Genomic DNA, 17660 nt, shown 5'->3' on the forward strand with positions numbered 1-17660 from the left:
TGTTAATAGAATCTAAAAGAAAATTGAAATATTTGTTTATATTTCATTTCCATAAATGCCCGTACCGACTTCGTCCAGGTAAGATAAGAATTTGATATAATTACCGATTGCAGCGCAGTGACACAAATTCATACAAAAAAATCATCAAAATCGGTCCAACCGTTAAGGAGGAGTACGTACACACGTGCCGACGATTTATACATATAAAAAAATACTGCATTTAATCCATAAAACCCATATGTAATGGGAACAAAAATTAAATAACAATTATGTAAATACATTTTCCTAAAACCGCAGAACACAATATTTGAGTGACAATCTGTCCCTTGGACAATTAAAGTCAATTAACTAATTACATTTATAATTACCTAATATATTGCTAACTAATTAAAAACCTGTAATTAATCGGTGCACACACGATTATATTATATCAATTAACTTAAACTTACTTTCGAATAGGTCATTTTTTTTTTTCTAAATCTGTGTATATAATAGGCGAAGACAAAATAGTTCAGTATCTTAATCCAAGTATAAGTGTGACGGAAAACATCATTAAAGAACCTGTATTTGTCAAACAATCCTCATTGAACCATCCTCAGTGCCGGATGTAACCGGGGCTATAGGCCCGGGGTCTTAATAAAAGAGAGCTCCCTCAATAGTAGTGTCGCTCCAGGGTCTCGATACCTTTAAAATTGTCCCTAATGAGTGAAATAATTTCCAAATATTTTCGTCAAGAAGAGGCTTTATCCATCAATTGGCCATTGTCAGGTCATTACTGTTTTGCAAATAATAATAATATAAATAAATGAATAAATATTAGGTCGCAACTGTCTATTGACGGGCATCATACTTTTGTTTGCTTTGTCTACCATATACTCAAACTCAAACTCAAAATTCCTTTATTCAACATAGAAGCATCACACTTACTTATTGATGGTCCAATTAAACACTACCACTGCTTCGGAAAAAGGAACACCCTGACCTGAGAAGAACCGGCGTAAGAAACTCAGCGGGTCTTTTTTTTTTGTCAAATTAAGTAGATACATAATTGTATATGAATAGAAACAGCCAGGAGGCGATCGTTTCATTCCCAAGGTGTGCTATCAAACATAAACTCACTAATTGTATAGTAACCTTTAGCACACAAGCGTTCTTTAACAATTTTTTTTACATTTGGCAACAGAAGCATTTTGAACGCTTTCTGGGATCCTGTTGTAGAAGCGTATACATTGCCCCAAAAAAGAGTTACTGACTCTATGCAGTCGAGTAACAGGAGTAACAAGATTATGTTTGTTCCTTGTACCAATGTTATGAGAATCACATTTTCTCATAAAAACATTAATATTTTTTCCGCACATACAAAAAATTACAGAATATATATTGAGAAGCAACGGTCAATATCTTAATTTCTTTAAATTTATACCTTAATGATTCCTTGGCTCCTAGGTTATAGATTGCGCGAATAGCCCTCTTCTGCAGCACAAATATAGTATGGATAGCGGCTGCGTTACCCCAAAGCATAATACCGTAGGACATTATACTGTGAAAGTAACTGAAATAAACTAGGCGAGCCGTATCAACATCGGTAAATAATCTAATTTTTTTGATCGCAAATGCCACAGAACATTTTGCACGTTTGGTGTGCTAAATTTTACAATTTTAGTTTTTTTATTATTCAGCCTAAGATTATTTACGCTAAACCAGTGTACTATGTCAGACATAGCATTGTTTACATCGTCATACTGTACCTGTTTCCTATTAATTTTAAAAACCAAAGAGGTATCATCAGCAAACAATACTATATCATGTTTGTTCCCAACAAGAAAGGGCAAGTCATTTATGTATATAAGAAATAGAAAAGGTCCAAGAATTGATCCTTGTGGTACCCCCATACCAACTGAGACCTTGTCCCTTTAACGTCAACCCTCTGAATTCTATTTTTAAGATAAGAAGTCAGAAGGTCGAGTGCACATTCTCTAAGTCCATAGTGATATGGTTTCCTGACCAGAGTTTCATGTTGAACACAATCAAAGGCTTTGGATAAGTCGCAGAAAATCCCTAAGGCATACTGCGACTTCTCCCGGGCTTCATAGATATTTCTTATAAGTTCGATACCTGCGTCGGTAGTCGAGCGAGCCCTCGTAAATCCAAATTGTTTTCTATGAAGCAGATTGTATCTATTGAAATATGTTAATAATTGATTTAGAATATTTATATCAAATATTTTGCTGAGGGTTGGTAGCATTGAGATTGGCCTATAGTTGTTAGGATCTGAAGAGCTACCAGATTTAAATATTGGAATGACTTTACTATGTTTCATCAGGTCAGGAAATACACCACGTTGAACACAATCATTGAATATTATTGCTAGATAAGGTGCAATCACATCAATAATTGAATTAATCACCTTTACAGAGATACCCCATAGATCAGCAGTTTTCTTAATGTTTAATGACTTAAATTATGTCATTGGTGTTTATAGGGGTAAAATTAAATTTTGATTTGCATTCTCGTACATTTTCTTTCATCAATGATTCGGCAACTGCTGGAGAAGAAATAAGTAACTTAATTGTAGAAACTGGTATGTCAGCAAAAAAATGTTCAAAAACTGAAGCAACTTCCCGTTCACTATTTATGACTTCATTATTATAATTTAATTTCAATTCGGACCTGCGACTGCCGCTACTCTACCAGTTTCACAATTAATAATTTTCCAAGTCATTTTTATTTTGTCATGTGCATTCTTAATTCTATTTTTTATAGTTAAAGACTGTGCCAAAAAGCACACTTTTCTAAATAATTTTGAATAGTTACTTACATAGTTGGCAAAAGCGGCACTGGGATTGTACGTCCTTTCATTATAAAGCTCGTACATTCGTTGCCTACTTTTATGAATTCCAATAGTAGCACAATCATTGAATTTTAAAAAGTTTTTTGTATTAACTGTTTTAGAAGTGAACATTACATTCAATTTGTTTCTAATTAATTTAAATAGATTATTATACAAACGTGCAATATAATGTTAAGTGGATCGCAATTTTTTTTCAAGTGATCATAGAGCCACTATTGTGTTTCGCGTTTGAGGTTTGCAAACAATAAATTAGCTCCGTTTTATGATAGCTATATTGGTCATTACTTTAATAAATTGTCACTGCGGATATTTACTCTTAACCAAATAATATGTCTATAAGTGATATAATTAAAGCCTTTTTTATGTTCTATAATGTCAACGAGGAAATGAACAGTTTGTAAATAAGAATAATTAGACTTTAGTCCAGTAGGATCTTTTAACTTTTTTCGTCCCCATAAAGTTGGAAGGAAATGGTCCTTCAAAAGCAGGGTACGGAGCGGAGCTCCACCGAAGACTAGGATGAAGGTGTCGGAGCTATACTCACCTCCCCCCGCCGTAAGCTTGACAAACCAATAAATAAACCATTATGGCATTAATAATCTTAGGAAAGAAATATTTCTGCGTCGTTTGCGCATGAAAAATATTAAAGGATCCTCTTATATTATTTCATACTTTGAACTATTTTTTTTTTTATTAAAACCATGTACAAATGATTTAAGTTTCCAAAACAGTAATGTTATTTTGTGAATTATCCATATGTGATACGGAAAAAAACCCAATAGAATTATGACGCGGTTTCACAAAACGTCAACTTCGGAGGCTATACTTTTATTAGATTCCTGTTAACATTATATACAAACAACAGTCGCTTCTTCGAATCTAGCGAAACCGTTTGCCAGAATCAGTGAGATGTATAGATTTGAAATATTTCCAATAAATAAAAATAAATATGTATGTTTGTCTTGTATTCATTCCTAAAGTATTCCTGATAATATACCTGATTGTGATGAAACTTTGGTGGAGTGTTGTGTACTCCAACAGATACTGGTCTAGAAAAAAGAAAGATATTTTTTTGTATCTACACACTATTTACACCTTCTCCTCAAGAGGGAGAGGAGACACAGAGGTAGAACATTTACAGGCTGTTATTTGACTTTACTAGTTTTTGTATGTTTGTCCTTCAAAATTATATTCAATATTAACATTTTACACGAAGTCGGGGCGGATCTACTAGCTAGCTAAGTATAAAACAGGAAAATTTGCAAAGTGAAATAAAATGAACAATCACCTTAAAATCATTTAAAATCTATACTTGTATGATTGGTAGATCCTTTAACATTTAAATGACAATAAGCAAAAACAAAAGAAGATTAAAAAACCAAATAGCCTATGAATGCAAGACATAGAATACAAACAGATCTAAAAGTAGCCTAGGAGTCAAACACCTTTAATGGCTAGACTATTCTTAGGATCAGCTAATGTGCCTAGCTCAGGATCGCCGATAAATTAAGTGTGGATATAAATAAAGCAGAGGACGTATATAATTTTGATAAAAATCATCGTATATTTTTAGCATGCTTTAAATAAGATTTCGATCTGCTAATAACGCACTGTAGAGCTTTATCACCTTTTCAATAATCAGCTGTGATATTCTGCAATATATCACTTCGTATCTCACTCGTGAAATGTTAAAAACGATACGATATTTTGGCTCGTGTAAATTTAAAATTTGATGGTTATTGTAGTCAATATATCATATTATATTTTGACATCACACGATCGTGTTTAGCAGTGAGTTTCGAGTTTGTTTTACGGAATAGCTCTAAAGCTTTCTAATTAGTGTAGGTATAAGTGATGTTTTAGTATCACTTGTAGAATGTATACTAGGTAATCTTCGGACTGTCTCGTTAGCTAGCATTTACACTCCAGATAAAACCAAGATTGGCGCCTGTTGTTCCGACGAATTGGCCAGCTTAATTAGGAACACAAAAAGACACATTTAATAAATTAAGAGGCGAGTTGGCTCAGTGTTTAGATCACGTGAAACTTAAACGTAGATAGCGGATTCAAACCCGAGAAAGTACTACAAAATTTTGGTTGAGCTTAGTTAATCTTTATAATTGATCTCGTGTTTACCGGTGAAGGAAAACATAGTGAGGAAACTAGCATGCGTCGGATGTAAATCTTCTCGGAGCACGTTGGTGGATAAGTTTCAGACGTATTCTTCAAAAAGGAGAAGTACCCTTAGCCAAGCAGTGGGATTATAACGGATTCCATTTATCTAAAAATTATTCAATAAAATGTCGATTCCAAAGTGCTTGTAAAAGCCTACTTTAATAAAGTATATTTTTATTTTGATTTTTCGATAGTATTCATTAATCAAGTCGAGTATTCCTCAATAAATAACTTAACCGGAGCATAAAATAGCAAAATTTTCACACAATTATATAAAAAAAATAATGTTACATAAAACTTAATTTCGTAGAAAAAATATTGATCTATAAAAGGAGCGGTTTATAATTATTGCACAAGATGATCCGAAGAATTATGATTTATTGATTAATTCCTTTATTTTACCTCAATGCGATACTATTTTCTGTTAAGCGTTATTCATTTAAAAAATATTGTAACAATATTAAATAATCACTTGATGAATTCCATTACACGCTGTCCTTATAATTATCAAATAGTTTAATTAATGAATTGTAATTAATTTAATATCGATGTGAAAGTCAGTTTCAATGGCAAGAGGAGCTAACATAAATAAACAATTTTGACCTTGAACAGACATGACGTCATTGATCAAGATCTAAAATAATATATTATGGACCGTATTATGGACTCTTGTAAAATTGCGTTTCGAACATCACAGGGATTATAAGTCTAAGGTTTGCTCACTCCTCATGTCATTGGAATATAATCTTCCTAACTACTTTTATATTACAAATAAACTAACCTAAATGATTATTCCATATTAATATTTTTAAATATTATTGAGGTGAATTCAGGAGAAATAAACAAAATGAGCGTCTTTATAGTATTTATGAGTATTAACTGAATTATCGGTTGTTCCTGTAAATCCACCTTTACGTATCAGAGTTGCTTTTCACAGTAGTTATTCTGTTAGAATTCTAAACTTAAAACACGATCGTGAAATACCAAAAAGGAATAGGCGACATTGACTAGTAAATAACATTTAACTGATACACACATCAAACTAGCGTATCACCGTCGGTTTTCAACACGAGCGAGATACGACGTGAGTTGTGATACATTGTGCATTTAATATAGATCAATATGGCTTTACAGCATTAGTAATTTAAATGAATACATTCGAAGACATTACAGATTTAAAACGCATGTACATAGCGGTTTGTATTGTCTAAAGACTGAAGAACTGTGAACGTTGTAAGACATTCTGTAGTATATTTAGTATCAGCATTGCACCCGTGCGAAGCCGGGGCGGGTCGCAAGTACTTATATTATAAATTTAATTGTATTTGCGTAAATTTTCTCTTATGCTATATGCTTTCAATTCTATAAGTCGAAGGAAATCAATCTCTGCAAGCAAAAATAGTTATAAAATTATGTCATATAAAATCATATAATTTTCATATTCCTTGGGTGCAAATCTCGGACAGCAATTATATATATATGTATGTAATACAAAACTTAGTCTGTGCAAGTCGGCAAATGACTTTCTCTTGGCAAATTAGTGATATTAAAATCGAATTAGCTATCGTAATAAATGGTGAAGCACGAACAGTAAATTTATATATAATATAGTGCCATGTTTATGTCAGCTGTTAACCGAGTCTCGATCTAATGGCTAGTAAATACGCCTGGATATTCCAAAGTCATAGGTTCCGAAATCAATAAAACGTTATTTTCGTCTTTATATCAGTAGAAGCCCCACATTTGAATGTTTTGAGGGCTTGCATGTGCGTTGCGGGCTTTAGAAATGTGTATGTTCTTTTCGTGAAAGTCCCATCCTGAAAAATAGGAATAAACTAACGAGACAATAATAATAATAATAATAGGGGTGTAAGGGAGTCTAATAAGGGGGGATAGACTCCAAGCCAACCTCACCTGCTCGTGGTGTACCCTGCTACAAACCAACGAGGCAATGGCGACCGATCGATGGCGGTATATCCATCAGAGGAGCTATCTAAAGCTTTTAGGCGTGAACGTCTTACTAAGGTTTAGATAGTACAACTGGCATTAGCACAGGATGTCGGTTACAGGACGGCGGCGGAAGAATATAAAGTATACCAACGGCTGCGTCCACGGGCTCAGTTAGGAAGCTTACTGTGCGCTCATCAAATTTGGACTAGTATGAGTTATCTTCGTCCAAATGAACAAAATCATGAATAATAATCCTTTAAATAAGCACCTAGTCCCCGGTAGCTCCATGGGGGATGCTGATGATAGTAGGCAGTTAACCCGTGGCGCCAGGGGCAAGATGAATCTTCGGGTGGGAATCTTTAACCATCAGACGACCAATGCTAGTCTCTCGGACTCCGATACCACTGAATCGATATCGTCGTTATTAGCTACGGACGTTGTGCAGGAGGCAAGCGCCGAAACGCCTGCACCCGCCAAAGCTTGGAAACGTGCACGTAGAAATGGAACGAAACTATGAATATCTTTATCCTACGCACATATTTCATTCTAACATCTATGGAAACTAATACAAGATCGTACCTTCCCGAACTTCATTCTAGATTCACAGAAAAATTTCCGGATATGCAGGCCAGCAGGCAACATGTAGGAGGTCAGCGCCGGGCTATAGTTCGAAATAACTTATTAACTACTGAACAAATTCAAATGATACGTGAAGAGGCGGGTGACTACTTAAAAAATAATCCTGGCCAGATCAGAAATAACGTAAGCGGTAGCCAAAGAATGCGCTGGGATAACGATTTACATGAATTTATTATAAAAATTTGGATCCCACCGATAGACCCAGTATTCCTAAACAAAAGACCTCCAAAAAATTTGCTAGCATAGTACAATATATAAAGCTATCCGTTCTTCCTGCCCACATATCACCAGAATCCGATTTTAGTGGAATTCAAAACGCTATATATTGTGGCGGCGTTACAGCTTCTATACATAATGGATGCAAAATAAGTGATCACCAACCTATACACAAGACAAGGCTTATCCCTAAATGGCAAAAAAGATTAGAGGCTAAAGTTGCGGCCCTTAGAGTAAAAATTGTAAGACTAACAGAATACAATAACGGCAATACGAGCAAGATAATAAAACACGAAGTTGATAATATTAAAAAGCTTACAAAATTCATTCGCGTCATGAAAATGCTAATACAGAACTGACTAATTTTCTCGATACTCTGAAACAAAAACTAACCGCTCTCTCTAATCGGTTACGTAGGTATAAACAAACTACTCTTAGAAAACAACAAAATGGCTTATTTAATATCAATGAGAAATTATTTTATAGAAACCTTAACGCAAATATACAAGATAGTAATAACGTTACTTCAACAGATATGCCAGAAGCAACAAAATTACATCAATTTTGGTCCAACATATGGTCTAATCCAAAAACACACCATGAAACCGATTGTATTAAACGGGATAGGGAAATATTAGTAGATTTACCTGAAATGAAATTTGATGAAATTAATATTTATGTTCTGGAACAAGTTATAAACAAAACACATAATTGGAAAGCTACTGGATCTGATAAAATACACAACTACTGGTATAAAAAATTTACATATTTACATCCGTTGCTACTTTGTCATATAAATGCTTTTATAAAAAAACCTGAAATGATGCCTCACTACATCACATTAGGGTCAACGTATATGATATCGAAAGACCGAACTGATTTAAAAAATCCTGCTAAATATAGACCCATAACTTGTCGCCAAACTATATATAAGATCATTACCTCTTGTCTTAGTCAATTAATTTACAGTCATGTGATCTCACAAAATATCTTAACGGAACAGCAAAAAGGATGTAGGACGGGCAATTTAGGCTGCAAGGAGCAGCTGACTATTGATGCAGTTGTTTCTAAGCAAGCAATCACCAAAAAAAGAAATATTTACACTATGTATATTGATTATACGAAAGCATTTGATTCAGTACCTCATAGCTGGCTCATATACATACTTGAACATTATAAAATTCACATAGACTTTCTAAAAACTACAATGCTTCATTGGAGAACCACTCTCAAAATGTTAAATGGCAACCATAGTTTAGAAACAGAAACAATAGAAATCCGACGTGGAATATTTCAGGGCGATGCGTTGGGCCCCCTGTGGTTCTGATTAGATCTAAACCCACTATCTACACTTCTTAACAATTCCAACATGGGTTATAGACTTACATGCAATAATAAAAGTCACACTCTTTCACATCTTCTCTACATGGACGACATCAAATTATATGGAAATAGTTTCAGTGAAATTAATAATCTTGCTGATCTTACAGAAAACTTCTCAATAAATATTCACATGGAATTTGGCATAGATACATGTAGTATACAATCAATTAACAAAGGCAAATTTGAACAAAACTCATATTGCCTTCAAACTGATGAAATAATAGAACCCGTAGATAAAATATCTGGTTATAAATATTTAGGCTTTGACCAAACTAAACAGATCCACGAGAAACAAACTAAGAAAATATTAGAAAAATAATTTAAATCACGACTACATAAAATACTGAAAACACATCTAAATGCCCGAAACACTATAAAAGCAATAAATACCTTTGTCATTCCAACATTAACATATTCATTTGGCATAATACACTGGTCAAAAAGTAATTTAATTAAGTTCCAACGTCTTAAAAATAAAACACTTACAAAATATAGAAAACACCATCCACGATCTTGTATTGAACGGCTAACGCTACCGACAAAAGAAGGTGGTAGAGGCCTTATCGATATCAAAAATCTCCATAACTCTCAAATTACCTCTATACGTGCATTCTTTCATCACCAATCCACTAAGACCCCTCTCCATTATGCTATAGTTCATGCAGACATAAAACTCACTCCTCTCAACCTTAAAGACCATACCAAACAGAAAAATGAAGTAGTTGTCTCCACAGAAGAAAAACTTAACACTGAACTACAGAAATCACTTCATGGAAGACATCGCCGCGATTTGATGGACCCAATTGTAGACAAGATAGCATCTAACATGTGGCTCATACGCGGTGATCTCTTCCCTGAAACAGAGGGTTTCATGATGGCAATCCAGGATCAAATCATACATACCAGAAACTATAAAAAACACATCATCAAAGACCACACACTACAATCAGACCTTTGCCGACACTGCCGCAATAGCTCAGAAACTATACAACATATCACAGGAGCATGTAGTTCAATAACACAGACAGATTATAAACATAGGCACGATTAAATAGCTGCCATTGTTCACCAATACCTAGCATTCAAATACAAACTCGTTAATGACAAAACTGTTTATTATAAATACAAACCAGACGTCATACTCGAATCACGTGATTTTAAGCTATATTGGGATAGGACTGTAATAACTGATAAGACTGTGCACTTTAATAGACCGGACATTATGTTACATGATAAGAAAAATGAGACAGTATACCTTATAGATATCGGTGTGCCTAATACTCATAACATAGCTTCAACTTTCACCGAAAAAAATGCCAAGTATACTGATTTGTCTATCGAAATTAAATCTCAGTGGAAAGTAAAAGTCGTAAAAACTATACCCATTATCATTTCATCAACTGGAGTCATTCCTCACTCACTTTTCTCCAGCTTACAGGCGCTTGGTATTCACAAACTCACTTTTATTTTATTACAGAAAGCAATACTCAATACATGTAGAATTGTTCGGAAATTATCTTATCTAATGATTAGGTAGTCCTAACCGCAAAAACGGAAAATAAAACCTCGATAAAACGAGAGCATTGAAAAAGTAAAAAATATAAATAATAATAACAAATATTGAACAACATCACATACATTACTTTTTTTTTTTTTTTTTCTGTTGGAGGTGACAAACGAGCAGGAGGCTCACCTGATGGAAAGTGACTACCACCGCCCATGGACATCTGCAATACCGGGGGGCTTGCAGGTGCGTTGCCGGCCTTTCAGGAAAGAGTACGCTCTTTTCTTGAAATAATTAATAATTTTTTCGACATCGACTCGGCCGGGAATCGAACCCGGGACCTCGGAGTGGCGTACCCATGAAAACCGGTGTACACACTACTCGACCACGGAGGTCGTCAAAAATGATATATATATGTATATGAAGAGATTTTCCTCAGCTTTCTAGTTTCCCTTAAGAAAAATGCTTGGTTTCGATTAAATCCGTATATGGCTCCGCAAACCTGGTACATAATAATTATCAGCTCAGTAGTTATTCAGGGAGTAAGTAATTTGTCTTTTGCTTATTTATATAACGGCCTAACGAATACATTATAGAAGGCTGTTTACGTATTTTTAGTCAGTGTGATTGACATTTTATACGCATCAGATAAAAATACAGTCTTTGATATAATTATGATATTTGATATAGTTAACGAATACGCTTTTATTGGAAGACAATGACAGATGTCAGTTTCCAAGTTATAGAAGAGATACCATTCGAAAGAGAAAGGTTGTAAGTCGATAAACCATCCATGATATCTGAGAACTTATAAATCCTCCGTCTGTTATTGTCTTGGCTCACTCACTCTGTTTAATTCTCGTGTCTTGTTCCAATTAAAACTGTGGATGGTGTTACCAGATGAGCCTGCATAAAATTTCACCACCAGGTAAGTAATAACCGACATTTATTCCTACTTTTTTAATTAATTATAAAAAACAAACCACGAGGATACCCCCTTATATGAGTTGCGCTGATTAAATATATTATTTAACGTTAGTCAAAATTATAGTTAAATAAAAAAAAAAAAAACATTAAAACCTCTTCCAAACAGTAAAAAGAAAATATCAAAAGTGTTTAACACGCTCCACGACCTGTTGTGAAATTGTTTGTGATTGTTGTATCATCACTCAGAATTATTTTATTCATTTTTCTTATGTTTATGTAATATACATAGAGATTATTATGATCATTACTAGAAACAGCATTAACGTTGATATCAATTTCTACTATTATGCTTAATTTAATGGCTATCATAATCGGGTTCAATTAAAAACCACTTCAGCATTTTCGTAATAATTATATTGTATACCATTTTTAACAAATCAAATCAAAATATACTTTATTCAAGTAGGTTTTTACAAGCGCTTTTGAATCGACATTTAACAAACTATTTAAAGTAAAGCTACCACCGGTTCGGAATGTAGATTCTACCGAGAAGAACAGGCAAGAAACTCAGCAGTTACTCTTTGTCAACATCTAAAAATACAGTCATGTTAGTTAGATACAATTATATATGTATGTTACGTCTCCTGCCTGGAAGTCAACAAGCATTAACTCCACGCTTTTTTATCATCAATATAATCTTTAAAAAATAAATATATAATATATACTGATAATGATCAGTCAGGAAATTATATATAGAATAGACCTACTATCAACCCAGAGAATAAATTCTAAGACAGAGAATTGGATCTCTTAGATAGAAAAGCCAGCAAGACTTAGTTTTGTGTTCCGGTTTCAAGACTTAGGGAGCCAGTAGAACTACCAGCAAGGTATCATTCGTTCCCAAGGTCAGTGGCACATTGATGTAAAGGATATCTATGGTCAGAAATTACCACTTACTATATACTATATGGTGGCCGAGCCGAGATGGCCCAGTGGTTAGAACGCGTGCATCTTAACCGATAATTTCGGGTTCAAACCCAGGCAGACACCACTGAATTTTCATGTGCTTAATTTGTGTTTATAATTCATCTCGTGCTCGGCGGTGAAGGAAAACATCGTGAGGAAACCTGCATGAGTCTAGTTTCAACGAAATTCTGCCACATGTTTATTCCACCAACCCGCATTGGAGCAGCGTGGTGGAATCTGCTTTCCTTCTCCTCAAAGGGAGAGGAGGCCTTAGCCCAGCAGTGGGAAATTTACAGGCTGTTAATGTAAATGTAATATGGTGGCCTATTTACAAGTCTGTCTACTTATACGAAATGAAAATTATAACAGGATCTTTTTAATGATGCCAGCACCGTCACTTTTGCCAAACAGTTGGAATTGTCAGTGTTTTAACACAAAAGAGAAATAAATACGAAGATCAGTGCAATTCTATAAGAAATCACTTCGTATCTCACTCGTGAAATGGTGACAATCGACAGTGACACTCCATTTTGATACGTGATCGTATAAATTTTATAAATATTAAAGTCAATGTCGCATACCATGTCGAATTCGACATTTGAAAACATCTTTTTTTTTTTTAATTTTTGCTCTTAAAGATGGTCGTTGCTAATTTTAAATATGTAAAAAGAACACATTCCCGTTTCATAATCTCGGTAACTTACATAACTGTTATTGAAATTAAAAATGTCCGTTGCGAAGTACGATGTAATTACTCGTCCGGGAATCGAAAACCAGTACTGTACATACGTATGTACACATCGTAAATCAACTCGACGGACGGCGCACCTTGACTTTGAACTTGAACAGGCGAGCGGAAAAGTGATATTGTAACAATATTACTTTAGTTTTGTCAACATTTATACGAGTGTCGTTTGTTCGGACATTTTTTTTTATTTAATTACCATTAACCCGTTATAATATGTCTTTGCCTTTTTTTATAGATACCATAAAAAATACTATAGATATTTTGTTTCAATATATCTGCTTTCCATAATTAATTAGGTTTTTTTTTTTTTTATTTATGTTCCGGTAGGTATATGGGGTGATGACCATCAGGTGGAGTGGAGGCTCCATCTGATGGTAAGTGGTAGTGAAGTCTCGAGGAAGAATGAATTGCCTATGCCGGTCTTACCATGCCATCTCGCAAGATGCCTCTTCACGCCTCGTTCGAAGGAATCCAGGTTAGATACGTTATATTTATATATATAAGAATATTGGACTACTCCGTGTGTTTGATTATCCAAATGATAGACGAGTAGAGAAATGAAGATAAAATATATGAAGTATGTACAATAAATTTAGCGTCAATGGAATAAATGCGTCGCATCGACTTAAACGTTTCTGTTACTAATAAAAACACACATATTAACAGTACGTACGTACATTCCGCATATTCTTAACCTAATTGCTAATAATCTAATGCTATTATTCTCTGTATAAATTAAAACTCGTTCAGTATTTTTATTTCTCTCTATACACATATATATAATGCCGATGGTCTGGTTATTGGAACTCGTGTATATTAGTTGAGGATTGCAGGTTAAAGTTCTGGAAAGTACCGCTGATTTTTTGCTTAAATTACCCCATACACCAAACTAAACTGAAGGAACTTTTTTTGGAGGTGGAACCAGTTTAAGGGTTGTTACTTTTAGTTTAAAATAAAGTATATCATAGAAACAATAGATATGTAGTTTACGGTTTTTCTCGACAACTGTACCCAGTTGGACGTTTTCGAAGAAACAAATGTAAGAACAAACCAATTTGCGTGTCCATGTTTGCGACCCGCGCCCGAAAAATGTACATACGATCTTACGGTTACGCCTCGTCCTTGTGTGTGTACTTACTGCTTTTATTGTTAAGGCGTTTCAGACCGAACGTCAATATTTGTGCGGATTACGGGCAATTATTTTCGATGTGGAAAAATTGATTGTTGTATATAATTTATCGATTGTGTTGTTTCCTAATAATAATTGATGTAAAAGACGTTGCTTTAATCCAGAGATTTGTATCCTATATATTTGTTTACACGCAAATACATAATTGGACTTCCTTATCATAAGAGGTCCCCATCATCCAAATATACTTTGAGCCTTAAGTATATCTTCAATGCGACTGAAACAATATATATTTATATAACTTTTGTCAGCGGTAACACTTGCTCACTCACATTTTAAAGTCGAAATATATTATTATAAAAACGAGGTGAGCCGAGATGGCCCAGTGGTTAGAACGCGTGCATCTTAACCGATGATTTCGGGTTCAAACCCAGGCAGGCACCACTGAATTTTCATGTGCTTAATTTGTGTTTATAATTCATCTCGTGCTCGGCGGTGAAGGAAAACATCGTGAGGAAACCTGCATGTGTCTAATTTCAACGAAATTCTGCTACATGTGTATTCCACCAACCCGCATTGGAGCAGCGTGGTGGAATATGCTCCATACCTTCTCCTCAACGGGAGAGGAGGCCTTAGCCCAGCAGTGGGAAATTTACAGGCTGATTATGTTTATGTTTATTATGTTATGTTTAAAAACGAGGTAGGATAATTGTACTGATGCGTATAGGCCTGCAGAACGCCGTACCTAAACTAAATTTACACACAAACAGACAGATATCTGACATGAACAAAAACGAGTAAGTAATTTTAGAAATAATTATTCATACATAAACACTAAGTTTACACATAGTTAAATAAGTATGTGATACTTATTTAACAGCTTAATGAGCCATTTATTTAATCAATTTTCATAGTAATATTCTTAGTTAAAATAGTACTAAGTACAATAATTTTAACATTACACATGTATATGTATGACTATAGCTTTTAATCACTATAGTAATGTATGTAACTATATGTAGTCCTAGGTAACTATTTCATTGTCTTGTTAACTATTATAATCTGCTTAATAATCGTTTTCTTCAAAAACACTGTCAACATGGATACGTACGTGACACAATGATAATGTTATGAATTTTCGTAAAAATATACAAGATTTATGTAGATATTGTGACGTCCAGTGTACTAAGGATCTAGCTACATTTTTTAATCTGTGTCATCCCTTCGCACTTTTAGCTACTTTTTTGTTAGACTATGTTAGATTTTTATAACAGGTGAATTCAAAAATAACGCCAAGAAATTTTTGTATTCAAATAAAAATAATAATGTTACCGTGTGTATACGAGCACTTAGAATAAATTAGATTTCCTAAAAAATACAATTTGACTATGCATTTAATTTTTTTTTTCACGTACCAGTGATACCATGACGCATGTCGTCTGATGACACCACAATAACGTCTAAACCTTCAGAATTTGGCTTGTAATTTATCTTTCACTCAATCGATTCAAAGAACTGTAAGGAGCACATCAGACGGATTACAGATATCCACTGATGCATGGGTTTAGTGAGTTATTTTGGTGGTGTCCAAGAACTGGCTGTACGGGCTATAAATAATTTTAATCTGAGTACCATGTTGCCATACGGAGATTACGTTCAATTCTTCGGATTTAATGATCGACTACTTATACATTTTTACCTACTTTTGTAGTACACCGTTTTATTTTTTTATAATACTGAAATACTAATAACACAAGTACTTATATTTATACGTATATCATTGTGACGAGGACGCACGCTGTGTTCCATCAATGAATCCTTATGACGATTATCTGGGAGAAAAAAATCACTAAGCTTCCCGTGATCACAACAACAGAAACATAAAACAATTTTGCAAATCTACTCCGAGGTCCAAGTGCAAATGATACAATGATATAATTTGTTCGTTAGCTTCATCTTATTCCGCTGCGACTTCTAGACTTGTATCTTGTATCTGATGTTGTCAGAGAAGAATCAGTGTCGGTAATTATGATTAATGATTTTAGATATGATTACATTTTATTTGTAGAACTATAAGGACAAGAGCCTTTTTGGATTCTAAATTGTTCATTACATGAAATATTTTATCAAATTATAATTGAACAAGCCGAAACTAATCAGGACTCGAACTATCTCAATACCAAATGTCATCTAAATCGGTTAAGCGGTTTATGCTTGAAGAGATAACAGACAAAGTTACTCTTGCAATTATAATATTAAAAAAGATTTTGCACGGTTATAGCAATCCATACAAAATGAATTATGACATATTTATATTGTTTCTACCACTTTATTTACTTAAATTTAAATAAGCAAATAAATAAAAAGCTACGCCACAACGTGTGTTCCTATCGTTGTACAGACAGACGAATTAACAATGAAATTAGTTGATGTCATTTGGTTGTCAAGCATTAGCACCGGTTTGAATGTCCATTCCACCCAGAAGGACGTGTAAGAAACTTAGCACTTAAAATTAAATTATACTTTATTCAAGTAGGCTCTTGTTAGAAGTTTTTACCACCTGTACGGAGATTGTACCGAGAAGAACTCACAAGAAACTCAGTAGTTACTCTTTTCCCACGATCAGTCACATAGATTATTATTACTCAGTCTGAATACAACACCACACTTTTATCTATATTGTATTTTATATAAGATTTTATCGAGTAATATGATTAAAACTATGTTTTCTCAACATGTGATTTAAATGTATTATTTGGCAAAGAACAAAAAAGTTTTTATTGATTTGATATATATATACTTTTGAAACACAAACTACCAGTGAAACTACCAACGGCTATTGAGAAAGTAATTTTTGTAACTTAGTTTGTGTTTCAAAAGAGCTTGTAAAAGCCTACTTGAATAAAGTATATTCTGATTTTTTTTGTAGTTTGACGTAATTAATTAATTAGCTACATAAATTATTAATAACATCAACAGTTCATTGCTTCAACAAACTGTTATCACATTTCACGTCTCTTAAGAGATAACGTGACGTAAACGACACGATAAATAATTGTGTTTAAATGAAACGAAAAGATTAATTAATACTGGTGGGTCGCACGCGAACCTTCGCGTTATTTCAACAGATTTTTACAAATTTCGAAACCTATGACAGATTTTTTTTTTATTT

Source organism: Vanessa tameamea, chromosome 12 (genome assembly GCF_037043105.1).
Source record: "Vanessa tameamea isolate UH-Manoa-2023 chromosome 12, ilVanTame1 primary haplotype, whole genome shotgun sequence".
In the NCBI taxonomy this organism is placed as follows: domain Eukaryota; kingdom Metazoa; phylum Arthropoda; class Insecta; order Lepidoptera; family Nymphalidae; genus Vanessa; species Vanessa tameamea.